Source organism: Topomyia yanbarensis, chromosome 3 (assembly GCF_030247195.1).
Source record: "Topomyia yanbarensis strain Yona2022 chromosome 3, ASM3024719v1, whole genome shotgun sequence".
NCBI classification, from domain to species: domain Eukaryota; kingdom Metazoa; phylum Arthropoda; class Insecta; order Diptera; family Culicidae; genus Topomyia; species Topomyia yanbarensis.
Window position 1 is genome coordinate 6057595 of NC_080672.1, and position 19441 is coordinate 6077035.

A 19441-nucleotide genomic window follows, 5' to 3' on the forward strand; every position below is an offset into this window, starting at 1 on the left:
GTATATAGATGTTGACAGTATTGAAATAAAGATACATGACCTGGCACCACGTACTAGTTCCTCCGTTATCAAAAAAATCATGTAAAAATACGGAGAAGTGAGTAGTATTACGGAAGATACTTGGAGGAACTTCTTCCCAGGACTCAACCTGTAGTAATGGTCTTTGGCGTTCGTGTGGTGAGAATGCGTCTGACAAAACCTATTTCTTCTTACTTGAGCAAATGCCCTCAAGGTATTACACATTCTCAACGAACACTAGTCACGTATCCAGGGCAGATTCCTACGTGCCAATATTGCGTTCAGCCGCTACACCACGGAAAACCTTGCACAGAGACTGCTTAGGACCTGTAGTAATGGTCTTTGGCGTTCGTGTGGTGAGAATGCGTCTGACAAAACCTATTTCTTCTTACTTGAGCAAATGCCCTCAAGGTATTACACATTCTCAACGAACACTAGTCACGTATCCAGGGCAGATTCCTACGTGCCAATATTGCGTTCAGCCGCTACACCACGGAAAACCTTGCACAGAGACTGCTTAGGAAATTTCACGTCATACGACCAAAGCCTGTATACAGTCATCGTATGCTAAACCACAACCGGTTGGTAAACCAACGACTGCGGACCGGGCATGCACAAACACCAGCTCAACAACGATCGAGCCCAGAACCACTAAACCAACTGCCATTACCAACATTACAGCAAATGTTTCCAAACCAACACCACCAATAAGGAATCAAATACCGATGAAGAAGAATTTACAATAGCGACCCGTAAGCACAAACAACAAATAAGAACATCCGACCGCGAGCAACATGAATGCAGTACCGATGACGACATGGACATAAACGAAAACGCGAGAGAAGACGGACCGAATGACCCTCAAGGTGCGGGAAAAAGCGCACCTAATATTTCACCACCTAGGAAGAGGATCTCAATACGCTGCAGTAAGATGCGTCAACAAGACTCGACGAACAGGCTGTAACGATAATTTCTTCCTATTTTTACAAATTGTAAAAACACGAAAGATCCACGGCTCAGTTATGCTAACGCATTGAGCCGTGTCAAATATATTTAAAATGAAAAAAAAAAAACGATCAGAAGATAACCGAAACATAATTGGTTTGGGAATTTTTCATAGGCGAAGTTCGTATTAGTTTCCATTATTCGCTATGGACCGACATAATTAGTTTGTGGCTTAAGTTGCGTTTGTATTCGGTTGGTTGTTAGCATTGTGCGGTAAATTGCACTAAATTATGCTCGAGAGGCTGTAGAAGCGAGAATTTTTCTTTGTAGGATCTCTGAAATAGTCAAAGTCGTCTCACTAAAAAGTAATTGGTTTCAAAGGCCCGCCAGATTTCGGAATCAAAGAAGGCACTAAAATGCACTTTAAACCCGCTTAGTTGGTCAGAATACTTGATAAGCATATGACAGTTAGTTTCAATCTGGAGTGTTTCTCGTTTAAAAACATTCGTGTGCCGATACTACCCCTATTGGTAGCTTCAGTATCGCGGCACCGGTTCTCTCCAAGGAATCTGCGGAACCTTCCGATAATTTTTTAGAAACGTTATGTGTTCTACAAAAGTACTCCAAATATGCATATTAGACCTCTCCACATTTTGAAAAAGTTTTGCATTGCATATATTTCATTCTAGTAACATGGCTTATTCAGTTGCAACTTGGATTAACCATCAAAAGGTAGGCTGTTTGTATTTTTGCTTTTCTACAGAAATCGATAGCTTTTTCTCCAAAAACCAATACCTCCTTTTTCTCTAGTAGTCTATATTCCGTTTTTTTTTGTGAATTACACGGGGCTACAGTGATTTTGTAATTTGCAAGTGACCTAGTACGAGGTTGTAGATCTCGTCAAATGTTGATTTAAAGCAAAAAAAAAACAATTTTTTGGGACCTACGGTGCTAAAAAATTTGCTACGCTGTCATTTTTTCAACCGAATTTTAATATTATAATTGTAGTAGAAAGAAGAACGAATTACTGTTTCATGTTCTTTTGTTAAAAATACTATGCAGTTTTGGGACAATAATATGAAAATAACCATTATTTTGCGTTATTTCCATAAAAAATATAAAAATTACTCAACAACTTAGTTCCGTATCTAACGACCATCATCAAAATGCGTTAAAAAATCGTTTTTCAAATTAAAAACTTGCTCGCATGAGCTTTTAAAAGGTTAGTGAGGCATTGCCGCGCTCTGTGTGTGACCTATGATTTCTTAGGCCACAATATCGTCTTTTTGGTTACTGAGCCCTGCTTGTATATATTTTTTCAATATTAGTAATTTTTGTTGTATAAGTGAATAACAGGGGCCTATCTTGTGTATTTGACGATGCCTGTTGTTTGTTTCTACTTTAAAATTATTGTTTGTAAATGTCTAATAGAATTTAAACGTCAAACCATTACTACTTCGTGCTTGCATGTTTGAGTCGCGTTTAAGTTCTGATTAGTAGCCCTGGTTGGTTTACTTAGTTGCTTATTAATGTATTTGTTTATGTTGTTACTGATTTATTTTGCTTGTTTGTTGATTTATTCATTTATTTACTTGTTTATCCATTTATTATTTATTTTGTTATTATATTGTTTGAAATTATCGTCAATAATTTAAAAAAAACTAGGAAAGTTCCTGCACGTTTTATATATTAGCATGCCAATCCATTGTACTAAATTTGAGCATATTCTATGACACCAACCAAAATGTATAATTTTGTAATTCGTCAACCGCCATCGTTCTGTCATTGCATCATCATCGTCGTCAAAGGCTGAGTGGCATTGCGAGACACGTTGGAAATGGAATGGAAAATGAGCGGGAAATTGAAAAAACTGCCGGCAAAAGATGATCCGATCTCTAACAGTTTTCTGAGTCGGAGGAGGGACGAACAGCAGCAGCGAATCCCAAGTTACCAGGAACATAGCATTTCGTAGTAGAAGTTCCGTTTATCCAAGAGATCATAAAGTGTCCGTTCCGAAGACCATACGGACGTTTGTTTCGGTTCGGGCAATCGAGTGGTATAACTGTGCGAGATTCGTTATTTTCCCCGGTACCTGATAGTGAGAAACACTAGCGCGTCATTTGCATGGTCGCCGAGGACGCCATACCGTAGGACCGGTGTAAAGACTTGACAGTAGGGACCGTAGTTTAATCCCACTCGTTTAAGTAAGAGAGACACCCGCGATTCATATTGTGCACGGTGCCATTCCCCGGGCCATCCTCAACTGAAACGCAGGCCTCCGCTACACATAAGCCGAGTTGCTGCAGTATCTGGAGTCCTCCGTCGCCATCGTCCGACGCAACCTGTGTCCGAACCTGTACCAGCATCGGAGCCCGCCCCACACTCACCCTGTGGCATGGCGGCCATCGCCGTTACGGCCGCAAAGTTGCACTACCCGATGCATTGAAAAAAAGTTTTGGAATAAGGCGTATGTGAACAAGTGCCTTCAAAAATCGTGATATTATATAGTTTAAATTTATAATAACATTTGTGCTTGGTCTGTATATTCAAGCTGGTTCGTCTATTTTGTTTGTGGTATTTCCTTGTTGGTGCTTATTTCTGCTCCATATTACGATTTTCTCAGTAACCATAATATAGGAAGAAAGTCCGTTGTGAATTTCTCCTGCAGACAACCGTGAAACGAGCGTAATAGCTGGTGAGTATAGTGGGGCCCCACCACAGCAAGTAAAACGTTACGTAACATGTGGGATTCTATAATTATATCTTTCGATATTTCTCCAAACTCCAAAGTTTACATACATGCTTTTGAATGTATACTACACCGGCAACAATTTTGACTTTTTTTCGGAACACTGCTAAGTCGACTTCACATAGCATTTATCAAATATGAGCTTTTTCCGAAAACTCTAGTTAACTCACAAGAGTTTTGAAGTTTGTATGTGAAAATATATGAAAAAATAGGCAATATAAACAAATTCAGTACAAAATGCCAGTGCCATCTTGTGCATCCCAAAATCGGCAGATATATAGCCTAAAGTATAAGGATCAACATTGCCGAAGACTGCAAATTGATCCGATTTTGCAGTAAAAATATATCGTCATATAAAGTTATGTGTTGCCTCTCTTTCTCGCACATGTTTAGAATAGGAATTTTCAAAAAATCAATCAAGTTAAACAATGCTGTTCGCAATAAACTAATCTTCGCGGCCTGAAGTTTTGAGGTATGTAGAGTCACTGTGAGATTTTTGATTGAATTGAGTTGATTGAGTTTTTATTTTCGATTTGGCATATGGTTTGCGGAGCCAATTACCATTTTGAACTACCAGAGTTCCTAAAAAGGTCAAAATTGTTGCAGGTTTAATGTATAGTTACTATATTCATAGTCAGGCGGAGACACTGAGCGGAGCCAATTGAACATGTCAAATACCGGAGCCAATCGAGCATGACGTCACATAACATGTTCTCTTTGGATGTATATGGAAAAGGTATTGTGATTATGGTCATAACTATTTTACTCTTATCTTGTGTTATCGAGTGTAGAGAAACGAAAAGAACCAATTTTTTCTGTAACAAGAAGAGATATTCGCACAAGTATGAAATCATATCATCAGATCTTCGAATTGGTTTTTCTATTCGTGCATGTGAAGTTCTTACTTACGACGACAATGAAATTATTAAGCTAAAGCTTGAACATTTACATAGGATGCCAGTGTTTTTTTCCTGAAATAAGAGCTGCCAGATTTCCTACTTTTGTGTCCGCCTAACTCTTAATATAGTAACTCTAGTTTAATGTACACACTGGCTGATAAGCAGTAAGGCTGTGAACCATTTGGTGAAATTTTTAACTTTTAGTTAAAATCTGACACTTCGAACGTTATTTGCAAAACAACCCTACTCTGGAGCATGGTTAAATTTGACAGCTCGATGGTTACAATTTTGCCCATGATGCAGAATAAATAGGTGGAAACATTTTCTGTACCTAATTGAGGTTGTCAATACTTTTCAATACAAAATTAAGGGATAAAGATAGAAACGATAGCGTGTTGTGTTAAGATTTGTTTGGGTTATTTCATAATGTGGATGTTTACTTTTCGAGGCTATGACTGTCATACTTAATGTAATAAGAAAAAAAACTAATTTTAAAATATCGACAAATGTTCATACCTCTACCAAATTGTGGTCATCGCAGCTGTCAATTCTAAATAACTATCCATATTCAACTTTTGAAATGGTTCGCTCTCTCGGTTAAATTTTTCCATTCAAGAGAAAATAACTTTCGAACTGTCAAATTTTAACTAAAGGTTAAAAAAAATCGCCAAATTGTTCACAGCCTAAGTGTACACAAACCTTTTCAGACTAAGTATTCTGGTAAAACGGTTACTCTGTTGTTGTTCCTTGTATTTTTCTATGCATCTGAAAGTTTTAAAAAATAATTATGTTATGTAATGGCATTTTCGGATGATATTTGTTTTCACTGTTGGGCAAATCAATAATGAAGGATGTACGTAATTGATGCAACAAGGAAAAGTTCGTCAAAATTTAGCCATTCAATCGATCTTCTGCAAACTTTTGGGGAATATAATAAAACATATTATTAAACTTTTGCAATGTTCGGATTATCGATTTTCATAGCCATATACAAATGCACGTACCTTGTTCTTAACACTGCTCATAAGGTTTTGTGCAACGTTTGGGCCAACTTGTTTTTGCGTGAAAATCCATTTTCTTCTCATTTCTGCTTCCTTAGGATGCGTTCAGATTTCCTGCTTCATAAAGACCCAGTAGTTCTCAATTGGCCGAAATTCTGGTGCGGGCAGGGGATTAAGATCCTTTGGTATGAAATTAACCTCGTTAGCCTTGTACCACTCCAGAACAACTTTCGAGTAATGGATAAATCCGCCCACAAAAACGTAAGGCCTCAGACGTGGAAGAAGAAGCTTTTGGAAGCATACTTTCAAGTACACCTGCCCATCGGCCGTTCCGGTTGTCACGAACGGTGTGCTCCAAGCAACTTACCTGTCAAATTCTATACTTATTGACAAAATTAAACATTTTCTGCTTTCCAATTTTTTTAGCCACGTCGAACTTATGATGAGCTTTTGAGAAAAGGAGCCCAGAAAGCTGTCGAAAATCTACTTTCACATAGGGGAACATGGGGAGACTTGACCAGGTTTTCAGTTAAAACTGCATAAATCTCTAAAAAAGCCTTCAATCCCTCAAAAGTCATTCAGATATAGTGCGCAAAGCTATTGCGCGTCTTCATGACTTTTTGCGGAATTTTTAATTTAATTTTCTGTGATCGTTTATTCTGGTCAAGTCTCCCCATTGCGGGGAGACTTGACCAAGGCATGGGGAGACTTGACCAAGAGAATTTTGAAAAATCATAACAAAAAATAATGGCATAAAACATACTGTAATTATTTTTTTCCTATTGTCGAGATCCTTAGTTAGCAGTAAAAAATATAAAAGAGTTGCACTTGATAAATTTTGATTTTTTTAATGCATTTCTTTTTAAGGATTATCTGTACTGCTTGCATTGCATGTTCACACGTCACGAAATCAGTCCTACTGTTGCTAACTTTGTTTACAAATATTAAAATATAAAGACTTATGTTCGGGGTGGGATTTTTTTATGGCGTGATTAACATTAACAGTAGATACCAAAGCATAATAAATATTAGGAATTTTGTATCTTTCTTCAGCTGATCGCTGCTTGGTCAAGTCTCCCCATAAAATCTTGGTCAAGTCTCCCCAACATTAGTTATTGCGTTCAATATCATGCAAATTCTAGTAATAACTATTCCAATGTTCCAGTTTATGTTAAATCTTTTCACTGCTTCACAAGGATTAAGATGGTATATTAGTACATTAATAGTAATTAGTAGTCGAGTAGATATGTCCATACAAAGTTTGATAAAAAATTACATCATTTAATGCAAATTTATTAATCACGTAATATTGTCTGCAAGGAAAGGATTTTTCACTCCAAACTTTTAAAATTACCTTAAGGGATCGAAACAAGTATAAAAATATTTTTGAAAAAAAATTAAGAATCAAATAGAAGACGCCATAGCCGAAAATAGAATTTTGCACTTGGTCAAGTCTCCCCATGTTCCCCTACATGGTTTCGTCAATAGCTGAGTGTGGAGCTTCCGCGCACATGTTTTTTTTTATATATTTCAATTATAGAGGTTTTAACCTTAAGGTCATTCGCCTCTTCGGATTAGAAAAATCTCTTAGGAAATTTTTTTAACCCTATGTGCGGGGTCGGGACTCGAACCCAGGTGCGCTGCGTACAAGGCAATCGATTTACCAATACGCTACGCCCACTCCCCGCGCACATGTTTTCTCCACTGTATTCTGCCTTTCATTGCGATTTTGCGCTTTTTGGACTTTGTGCATGTGTAGTAGACTTACCGTAAATTGGACCATTCCCAGCTTCTTGACACTTTTCATACAAATTTGCTTAGTGTTCCGTTGTTAAAAAGATTATTGGCCATATAACGATATAGAATAAAATTAGATTCCTAAACCATCGACTGTGGAACTTTACTTTCTTTCGATTCAAGAACGATGAAGTTTACTGACGCTGCACAGAGGAGTAACTAGAACAAATTCCTGGCCAATAACCAATTTTTTTCAGTTTTTTTCGTTATTTTTTTATATACCCAGAAGCACTGCACAATGTGGCAAAATTAGGAGTATGTCAAAAAGTGCTATAGGATTCTTGCATGGATGCTAAATGGTGATATTTCAAGAGGTTTTTTTTTAATAATTTTTCATTATATATCCAGTAATATCGCTTTCTAGTGATTATGACTGTATTAAATAGAACAACACTATTACAAACGTTGTTGAACACAACCATTTCCATAACTTCAACTTAAAACTAAATGAAAATCGTAGTGTTGCTGTGCATTGCCCCATCTCTACAAATACCCTTTTTTAAACATTTTACCTAACAAAAAAACATTTTATTCAAAATTTGAAAGATAAAAAGGTAAATTATACTGAGAGATCCGACAAAGTTACTGAAGTAGTATAACATAGCAAGATTGCAGATATCCCAAAAACATTCAAACTCTTCCGGTTTTGCCCGATCCACAAATTCCAAGCGAATTCAAAATATCGATTTTTTAGTAATTTGAGATAGACCGAAATACTGTAGGGCTAAATGCCATATTTGGAAAAATGTATCTCTATGAATATGTGGACAGGCGTCCCTTCCCCTCTGCCTTTTCCAATGATCATTTGTTTATGCGACTACAAAACAAATGTATTCACAAAGATCACCTCGAAATTACTAGCATTCGAAAGGATATAGAAAATCTGCACTGGTAGGTGAATAGAACCCAAGTTGTGCAAAAATCTAGTTATTGTCTATTTTTAGTTCATATTAAGGCATAATGACAGCAATAGCAGTTATAAATAATTTTGGCCAGGATTCGACCCCAGTTACTCTTCTGTGCGCTGATGTTCTTTGGATTCCTTTTTCACAACGGTTGCACAATTGCTAGTGAAACTAACACAGTGTAAAAATACATATTGAACTAATTTTACCCAAAATTTCAATAGAAAATACCTAATAGAACAAAGTTACAGCAATTTGAAAAAATATACAATTTAGTTCCGTACATCCTTTAGGCAGAAAGATAAAAAATGATCTATGGAAGCGCTCGTTCACAGAGCTAAATCTACTCAAGATGAGTGAAGAATGACCACCTCATATGTTAATCCCATTGATTAAAACGTATGGTCGAGTTTGGAAACGAGGGTCTGTGCAACTCGTTATAAAATTTGGATTCTTTGAAGCAAACATTTCGTCGGGTATGGTATCGATTGACCAGTGAAAACCGGCGGCACATGGTCGAAAATATCGTAAAGCGGATGGATTTGTGTATTCGTGCTATGAAACTAATTGATTATTTTGTTATTAATTAATCATATAATTATTTTGTAGCTTCCGTTATTTATACGTTGGTTTAAACTGAGTAGTAGGAATTGGTATTATTATTTTTTAACATTAGTGTTTTCTTCGTGGGACACCTCAATACGGGCATGCTAGAGCATTCAACAATATTTTTTGCTATTCCATACTGCTTGTCAACTGCAAGAATATATTAATAAAAATATAGATGTACATACGGGATTTATATGGATGGATGCTAAAGATATAATAAAAAGCATGGGACCGAATACAGAAGCATATCGAAGTACTGTCATGCGTTGAGTGGCATATACGTAGGGAGCGTGCTGCGCCAAACGAAATTCTACATCCATTCATTCTTCTCTTTCTGCTTATTTTAGTACAGTCAGCAAATTGAAATAGTAGCTATATCCGACCCGATCTGAGATGAGAGATGGCACATTCATGTTCATAAATGCCACTCTGTCAAGCCACGTTTATCCTGAGATCTCAGATGTTAGAGTGTGGATGGACATGTAGAGAAAAAAACAATCCATCTTCCTGTCATGTCACCTTCATATTCGAAATGCGTACATATTCATGTTTCTGTTAAGCTTTTTCTCTTTTACTTTTTCGGAACGTAGAAACATGCTTTAGGATTTTTTCTTTGTACATATTGCTATTATTTTGGGTGCTGAATGTTATCAGTTTGGCAAGTTGAATAACAGCGGCATATCGAATCTAATTTTTCAGGCAGCTGAACAGCAGCCTGGAGAAAAACATAATCATTAGCTATATTACAGGTATGGGATGAAGACTCGATATTCTATGCCAGATACAATCGAAAGGATCCGGAATATTTTGTTTTCTTTTTTTGTTTCTTCATTGATTTTGGTAAACTAAATGTAACTACTAAAGATTTCAATATTGATTGGTTCAGCGATTAAGGTTCGAATCAATTGAAGCAGGTGGCTGAGTGCTTGTTTAATTTCTAGCAAACTATGAATGGTTATTAAAAAAAAACTTTATTGGATCACGTTTATTCTAATTTTGATGGGATTCATTCATATATTGTAAAATTTCACATCATGAGACAATTTTAATTTTTTAGAGAGAAGTAAATAGAGCTCAAAGCAAAAATAATATTGAGTTCAAATTAAGGCAATATAAGAAATGTATTCGAAGCAAACGTTGACAAAGCTTGTTTCAAAGAGCCTGGATTTTACAGAATTTGAACAACAACTTTTTTCATTGACGTATTTACATACTATAAATCATTTAGCATGTGATGTTGAGTAATTCGAACAGCTCAACAGGTATAGCAAGTGCGAAAAAGTTTAGATGTGAATGTATTGATATACAGATCGATTGGAATTAGAATATACAACAGCAATAAGTTATGAAAAATTACAAAGATTTTAATTAGGACTAACCATAGTTCAGTGCATTCCATAACTTTTTACTCAGTAGAAGAGCAATCAGAACAAATATTAACCATATATATCATTAACAGTGTGCAATCGATAAATAAAAATAATAAGTTAGTCAGTGAACCTGTAGAAATACCTTATCAATAATAGCATATTAACATGTTGCACACATTCGAGATACTTTAGAACTTGTTGTTAAGAGACACCTGCAGAATTATATTTGAATAGTAATAGTTTTTTGATTCCGGAGCAATCGAAATACCAAGAGAGGTGCCCTTTGTAGATCCTTTCTATTACAATCATTAGAGCAAAACGGCATGAAAGGAATCACACATATGTGTTTTGAAAACTGTTTATGTGATAGAACTCATAAAATGATTTGGTACATATTGGGTTCTCCCGTCAATTTGCTAAGTGTGTGGCAAGGAAGTGTTCTAAATCCTATTTTAATATTTTTGAATATGAATGACATTACGATAATAGTAAAATTTTATTGTTGGTTCATTTCACTAAAGATAAACTTCTGCTCCATTATATTATTTCTTGCCAATCTTACATAAGCTAATCAACTCTGACGAAAAATACCGTTCACTATGCAAACCTTGCACTGGCGTGGTGAACGGTTATGCTTCGACGCTAAATGATGTGCGGTTTTTCCATCAGAATTGGTCAGCTTTACCATATACAACTTCCTCAAATTTCATGCTGGACGCATTTCTGTAATGTAAAGAGTTCATTACTTGACGAAACCACAGAATATTAAAATTATAAATTGATTGAATCTTCGATAAAGGTGCGATACAATTGAAAAGGAAAATGATGTACATAGGTACAATAAGAACTTTGCCATTTGCAAATTCACAAACGAGTTCATAGTAATTTCTTATAAGTATTAGATTTGAGTAGATTTAGCGCGCATGCAAAATGAGGAACATTTGCGTCAGGTAAATTTGGACAAGAATGGAAATGAGACTGCCACGTTAGTGGCCAACATCGTTTCGGTTATTCGTTGGTCTAAGGACCTGATAAGTACCGGAGTGCAAGTCGGCGGTAGAAACCGACCGGACCATAGACCGTGCTCTTCCACGCCCAATAGAACAACGAGGGAATAATGATTTTTTGGGTTTTGACGTAAGTGTCAAAATTTAAAAAAATTTAAGGCTTTTTGGTAGTATACAACGGGGGAAAACAGATCGAAATGATGAGTTAAAGCGGAAGAATTCATGTGAAAAAAATCAAACCAGAGGTAGGATACGAACCTGCAATCTGCCTCTGAGGTGATTTTTTCATATAATTGGTTTCATTTAACCCATCACATAGTGGTGGATTTCCCCAACAACCTGGCCAAAAGTCGAAAATTGCATGGTGTTACATTGGGTTCTAGTATATATACTGTCCTTCAGATGATGCTGCCGCATGCTATTTTAGATGAAACACTCCACAATTCCCATATTTGAGGTGTTGGCACACCCAAATAGTTTAAACTAGTTCTCAACCTTTTTCGTACCACGGACCCATTAGACACCCTGAGTTGCTGCGGACCACCACCGATAAAAATCGATTTCGTATGCTATCAACATGTTATTTTCAGTTTGTTAAGAAACAAGATTTGAAATTTCAATCTGCATTCGGAAAATGTATTTTTCTTCGCGGACCCCAAGTAACAACTTCACGCGCCCTAGGGATCCACGGACCCCAGGTTGAGAATCACTGGTTTGAACCGTAGCGTTTTGCTCATATTTTTATCGAGCGCTCGAAATATCAGTATTATTCAAGTGTAGCTGGATTTTGATAAAAGTGCCGGTTTCGAATTTGGAATAATGGAAAATTATGCTGACGGTATGTACTTTATTTATATGTATTGATAAGAAGACATTGTTTTGTTTGTTTATAGAAAATGTCAACAACAAAACAAATCTATAGGTGGAATATATGACTGGATACTACGAGCGAACATCAGCAGAGTATTACAAAAGAATACTGGGATCTCCGGCCGCGATTTGGCCGAAAATCTCACTTTGGCGTACACTCCAGCTTGGCGAATTTGTTTGTTAGAAGGTTATCAGTCGTAGTATGTCAGCAAGCAGGACAACAAAACGTGGTCGTTCAAAACTATACTAGGAAGCGTAGTAATGGACTCTGGACAAGTCCCTAACAATCAATTTTCACTCCATGCATTCCGTCACATAATCGGCCTATTTCTATAATTTAGAAATATACTACTTTTCGCTCATTGAGAAATATGTGCATCGGACAGTAATTGAATAATAATTGTACAGAGGGTTTAAATTTTTTGCAACTATGTTGTATAATATTTCAAAATACATAGTTTTAAATGAATAATAACATTCTCATAAAAGCTACATCATCTAGACACACAAACATCTCAATGCGTGCAAACCAACAAATTTTATCATTTCTTGAGCGTTTTTTCAAAACGTCATATCTGCAAGATTTAACTACACACCGTACAGAGGAGTAATTGGGGTCAAATCCTGGCCAAAATTATTTGTTGCTGCTATTGCTTTTATTATGCCTTAATATAAACAAAAAATAAATAATAACTAGTTTTCCGAAAAATTTGGCATCTATTTACCTACCAGTGCAGAGGGAAATTTCCTATATCCTTTCGAATACTAATAATTTCTAGGTGATCTTTGTGAATACATTTGTTTTTCCAGTTGCACGAACAGTTGATCAGTGGAAAAAGGGGAAGAAAAGAGACTCTTGTGCTTATTTTCATAGAGATACATTTTGAAAAACATAGTGTTTGGCCCTACAGCATTTCGGTGTACCTCAAATTAGTAAAAATTTCAATGTTTGCAAATCGCTGGGAATTTGTGGATCGGACAAGTCCGGAAGAGTTCGAATGTTTTTTGGATAGCTGGAACCTGATTTTGTAATATTGTTTCGCCAACTTTGCCGGGTCGCGCCGTAGATTGTAACTTTTTTATCATTCAAGTTTGTTATAAAATGATTGAAAAACGTATTTTTTAAAAGTTGGTGCAATGCACAGCAACACTGCTATTTTCAGTTGGTTTTAGCCGAAAGTTATACAAATGGCTGTGTTCAACTATGTTTGTAATAATATTGTCTTACTTAATACAGTCATCATCACTAGAAAGCGATATTGCTGGATATATAATTAAAACGATTAAAAAACCCCTAAAATATCACAATTTTATATACATGCAAAAAATCTTTAGCATGTTTTGACATACTTCCAATTTTGTCACGTTATTCAGCAGGTTTTAGGTACGCAAAAAAATATAACAAAATAGAAAATCGAAAAAAAAAATTGGGTTATTGGCCAGGAATTTGTTCTAGTTACTCCTCTGTGCACCGTTTAAATCTTCATTCGTGGAAATTTACTATGTTTAGATTTATATGTCAGCCATTTTCTATCCGCCATTTTGAATTTTGAAAATCTGACTTCAAAATCGTGATCTGCGCTCCAAAAAAACCGTGCTATTATGTACCTTTGCAGGTCAATCAAAACCATTTTCGACTTTTGGCCAGATTTTTGGAGAAATCCGCCACTGTACACCATTTCGATCAGTTTTCCCCATTGGATACCACCATAAAAGTCTCGAATAATTCCGCTGTTTCCGGCGAGTGCAGTGGTCACGAGTATCCTTGGCAATTTCGCAGGATGTGACAATTCCTATAGGCTGCGTGCTACTATCGCAAGATTTGGAGTGCGTTGGCTGTCTCATGGTACTATTACGCCATTACCGGTTGCCACAAAAGTAAGACGTGTTCGATCAAGGAAAGATTTTCCCGACACCATTATCGTGTCCTCGTCGTTCGACCACGTGTTCAGCACTTGGTGCATGTAATCACCGCCCGCAGTTCGTCGGCCGTCGTAAGAAAACCCCGCCCCGTCTAACAGTATCGTTGTTGCTTCGCGCTGCTCGAAATCGTCCAAACCATCTGCTGCGCGGTCGTGTTTTTGCTACCAACATCTAAAACGTTTGGTTAAGGTCGATTTGTTTTCTACAGGAACAAAGGCAAGCGACACCAATTTGTTTTGTTTTATTTCGTTTTATTTGCTTATGCATCATGGTGTAAAGTGTTTGTCGTTCATCAACATTGTGGCTCAATATTTTTGCTTCCTACCAAATTTTAAAAGTTAAGTCGTATACGCATCGTGCAGAACGATCATAACATTTCTAAACTGTCAGTGGGCTCCATAATTTGTGATGTTGACTGCTGTCATTTCAATGCAAACGATAAAGAGGTGTACGTGGTTCAAATGCAGTATTAACAACTGTGAAACAAACCAAAGCGCTCACAAACAGTGGCTTGCCGTATAAATCACCCGTTGGCGAACCAAAACAGAACGCTCACAACCACCCACTGATGGCTTACAGTGAACGCAACACCCACCAACCGGGTGGTCTACAACGAACACCTCGTCGTACATCGTAGCACCGAACCAGCATCATAGTTGGGCAGTGAACCCATCAGCACCCGACGGCAAGTCAAGGTCGTTGAACCACTCACCCATCGAGTACGAACAAGGTAAGCGTTCCAGGAGTGTCTGCTAGTGTAACTAACATCAACCATACGTACGAACTTTCACATTGGTCAGATCGGTCATAAAAAAACTGTTTAAGATGCACTCAGATAATCCTGCGTTATTCGGCGGTATTTTGACATCAGCAACGATGCCGGATTGTGGAAATCTGAAATCGTTTTTGTTCTCCATATAGGTTGACTGATTTGGCTCAAATTTGGAAAAGAGTCACAGTTTGGTATGGAGTAGAAATAGTTCCGTAATGCTGGAAATCATATTTTGATCATACCCATACTTGACAGCTGTTGATACTTGTTCAATTAAAGGGGCCCCTTAGCTTAGAGTCTCTCATTTGCACACATGACCATCTCAATAAGTATGCAAGATATAGTCTTTTCTGCTCCACGTTCAAACGCGTTTTCTTTGAAGTATGAATATAACAGAAGAAACGTGTTCAACCTGGCGGTGTTCTAAATTTATAGCAAAAATCAATGTTTGGAGACCTTTGGCACTAACAAATTAGCTACGCTGTCGTTTTCGTATCAATTTTCGCCTTTGAAACGTTTCTAGAACGCAAAAGAACAGACCTTTCCAACGTTGTATTTTTTGTTCGAAATATTGTGCGGTTCTGGACAACAATATGAAATCAGCCTTTATTGAGTGATGTTTTCGTGAAAAATATGTAAATTGCGTAACATTTTTATGAAGAAGCGTCTTCGTTTTCATAAAAAAATGGAGAGAAGATTTAATTCCGCATCTAACGGCCTATTATTCATCAAGGACCGTTGAAAATGCCAGAGATATTAAATATTTTCGCGCAGGGTGGGATAATAAAATTACACCTTTCGTTATTTTTTTCCAATTTTTACTTCAAATCTCACACAGCTACTTTTGAATGTATACGTAATCGAGTAAAAAAAAACCATTTTTTCGAAAAATTTATATAAGATCGATGCGGAAATATATTTTTGCTCTAATTAATAATTCAAACAAAGACGCTCCTTTATAAAAATGTTGAGCAATTTACATACTTTTCATGAAAAAATCGCATTTAATCGCATATTTTCATATATTATTGTCTGATAATCCCACAGTATTTTTAACACAAGAACATAACATAACGTTGTTTTTAAGATTCTAATCCAATGGGGGCCTGGAATCCACAGCGAAACGTTATTGCTGCCAGGAGCACCATAAGTAATTATTGGTAATCAAAAATATTACTGATTCGGCAATGTTCGGTACAGGTTTAGCAGATAGACAGAAGTTTGATGCTACTCCCTGTCATATTGGAAATATTTCCAACCACCAGTATCTAATTTAAGAGCTGTAATCAAAACTCGACAATAGATAATATATTTCATTAACCCTATCTTTACTGTTAGAAAACAATATTTGTTTTTTATACTCTAATGAATGCACAGGTTTATGTACTACCCCGCCAAACCATTCGGAATTTGATTCGGAATCCTGAATGGAGTCAGTATGAATTCCAGCTCAAATAAAACAATCGATTCCGTTCCGATTGAGTCGAAATCGGTTGTTGCATTTGAGCTGGTATCCATGTTGACTCCATTGAGAATTCCGAACCGGTTCCGGAATGGGTCCCAGTTAAACCCATCTGAAATGGCATGGACCAAACAAACGTGCCTTGTTGCTAATAGGGTAAAGCACGTATAATGACCCTGTTAGGAAAGGGGTTTCGCTATTTCATTGATTACACGACATGCAAGCGATGGAATTCGCAAAAAATAGCATCTAGATCATTGCTTCCTTCCTAAGAACCAATAACAAGAGGTGAACAATGTTTGAGCACAATGAAAACTCGAATCAAGTGCCTCTATTATCACCCTTTGACCCAATGCGTTAAACAAAAATAACAGCTGCTACTCCAATCAACAGCTTCAAATAGTTAGGGTGATAAATAGGTCCATTACCCTATATTGTATCGAACGATGCTCCAATAAAGTTTTCTTTTTTTCTTCCGGGTATCGATTTACTCATCAGCATACAAAGATTGATATCAATTCTCGGTATTCTTTTTATGTTCATTCATTGCAGCACCTTCACAAAGATTGGAAGTGCGATGGACGCGTAGCTTGTCACTTTTAATTTCAAACTTATTACATGGCAAACAACGTTTCTCGGATGTCAATGACATAGCTGTATAATGCCGTCGTTTCGTGTGGTTGAGGTACAGTAGAAAACTGGTTTCTGATGAACGCAGAGAACAATAATCACGATATATTTTTTATCTGTGGTGTTAAAAGGGATACGGCAAAAATTAAAATCTTGGCGTTTCATTGATGGCATAACAATCTTTTGATATACTCTTGAGATTGACGTGTCCTTCATGTCTACAGGATTATGATTTGAAGAATCGCGATTATTTGATAAACTATATACATTTTACCTTTATCGGGAAAAGTAAAAACTCAAAAAACCAGGTCTGGAAGAAACTGAATTAACAAAATATACCAAGAAAAATATGAGTATCAGTTGCACCTTCTATCTTTCTGTTGATACCTTCTATCCCATTCATACATCACGCACAGAAGTTTGTTTTAGGAGCGTGTTCGTTAGACATTGAGAAGAGATAATCCGTTTTAAGCCCCGGGATCAGTGAGCATTCAACATGTTTATTAGAACCAGAAAACTGTACAAATGAATCCGTTTTCCCTTGACATTTCCTCCATAGATAGAACAAGCTCCAGAATTCGCAACAATTACTCTTTCTTTTCAACTCACAAGGAAAGGCAGAGATAATCTCTTAAATATATAAACACGTCAAGCTGTCGTACAAATGTCGAGACGACAACCCAAAAAGGAACATCAACTGCTGTGTCAGAAGAAAAGATTAAACCGAATTGATATGGCAATCTTAGCATTACAGCATTTGACTTAAAGGATAGAAAACCACAAGAGACACATTCCACAAGTCATTTCTGTGCCTTACCGTTTTGCTTTAAAGAATAGTAAAAGAAAACTGAAACACGTTTATTTCCGTTGCTTGACCAAATTCTGAATAAAATTGCCGTTGATTTAGTTTTTTATTGATTTTGACAGTCTTTCCAGTTGATTTTTTAGCATATGACAGTTATAGGTCTAGTACAATAAAATACTGGCTACCATAAGATTTCCTCGATTTTTTAATTTCTGTTGAAGGGGAAACCAATGTACTGACCGCCTCCATGCGCAGTAAAATTGAACATGTCTATTTTGCTCTTGTTTGTAAACGTATCCAGCTTTTTACGTGTTACGTGGCGGCAAGTACCGTCCAGCTCGTAATATGTCGACAGTCCTTTTATTGACAATAGTTGTTTACGTCATCCACCCGGTAAGAGGAAATCATCTTACGTTAGTGCAATGCGTTGGATGTTCATTCAATGAACGCCCGACATCCTCAACTGACGTTGCAAAGTCAAAGGCATAAATCTCCGATCAACATGGGAAACGTGCCATTTGATCCAGACATTTTAAACCGCCATTATGGCACGTAAAAATCTGCATCCAAACCCGAGAAAATTTACAATTACTCATGGGAATCTCGCGAGTGCAAACGAAAAAAAACTTACCGAATGGGCGCGTAAGGCGGCGCACAACCTGGTGAAGCATGACGGAAAAGTCAAGATGTGGATTTTAAGAAATATTCGCTATCATAACGACTGACATGTTCGCCTCCTACATAATTTGAAAAAGCTTTATAAAAAGTTTCTATTTCCTGGATTTCGTACTTGTACTGTACTTGGTATATATCCACGGAACAATTATGGAGCAGGTGCAACAACTTACTTATTAGACCAGCGCTTTGTGATCTATATCACCAGGCCATTATTGTGCTGCTTGTACGTTTCTAGTTCACATGTACTCCTTTTATGTTAAGCCTGAGTTGAACTAGACTAAGTAATTAGTTAAAAAATGAACACTTCAACTCCAAAACCCAACTTTATAATCGAAATATGGAAGATGGTAGGTAATATTAACCACTTCCGACGGCTCCGATTGCCTTGAGAAGAACGATGAAAATCCACTAATTATCTATACGGGATGGTTACCGTAGCTTTGTTGATAAGGTATTCATATTTTTGTAGAGTTTTTAGCAATGCCAAACGGACAGATGAAAGAATAAATACAGGATGAGAATGGATGTAGGGCAAAAATCGTCCAATGGCAGGATTCATGCCTGCATTTTCAGCTCGAGTCCTACTTCTAGACGAAGTTTTATTCCCTCCTATTCACTCGTTTCATTAACAAAAATATATTTCATTCAGTCACATACGATGTTGTTAGACAGTACTAGATCAGTAAATTGATTAGCAAACTTGATGCGGATTATTGATAACTTTAACTTGTGACACGCATCGATATTCAATCGTTCTGTTATCATTTACCTGCAACAGAAATTTCAGGATAAAGTCAAAACTGACAATGTTAAATGATAAATGTATTTCGTCTGCCAGTTCAAACCAAGATAAGTTTTGTCATGATATGATTACGCTCGCTAAGATAAGAAAAAATAACAAATGGTGACCCTGTCAGGTGTACCTGTAAAACCAATTATTCCAAAATCTTTTTTTAACAATATAGTGAATAAAGTGATGGGTTGCGTTTCGACTACGTTTC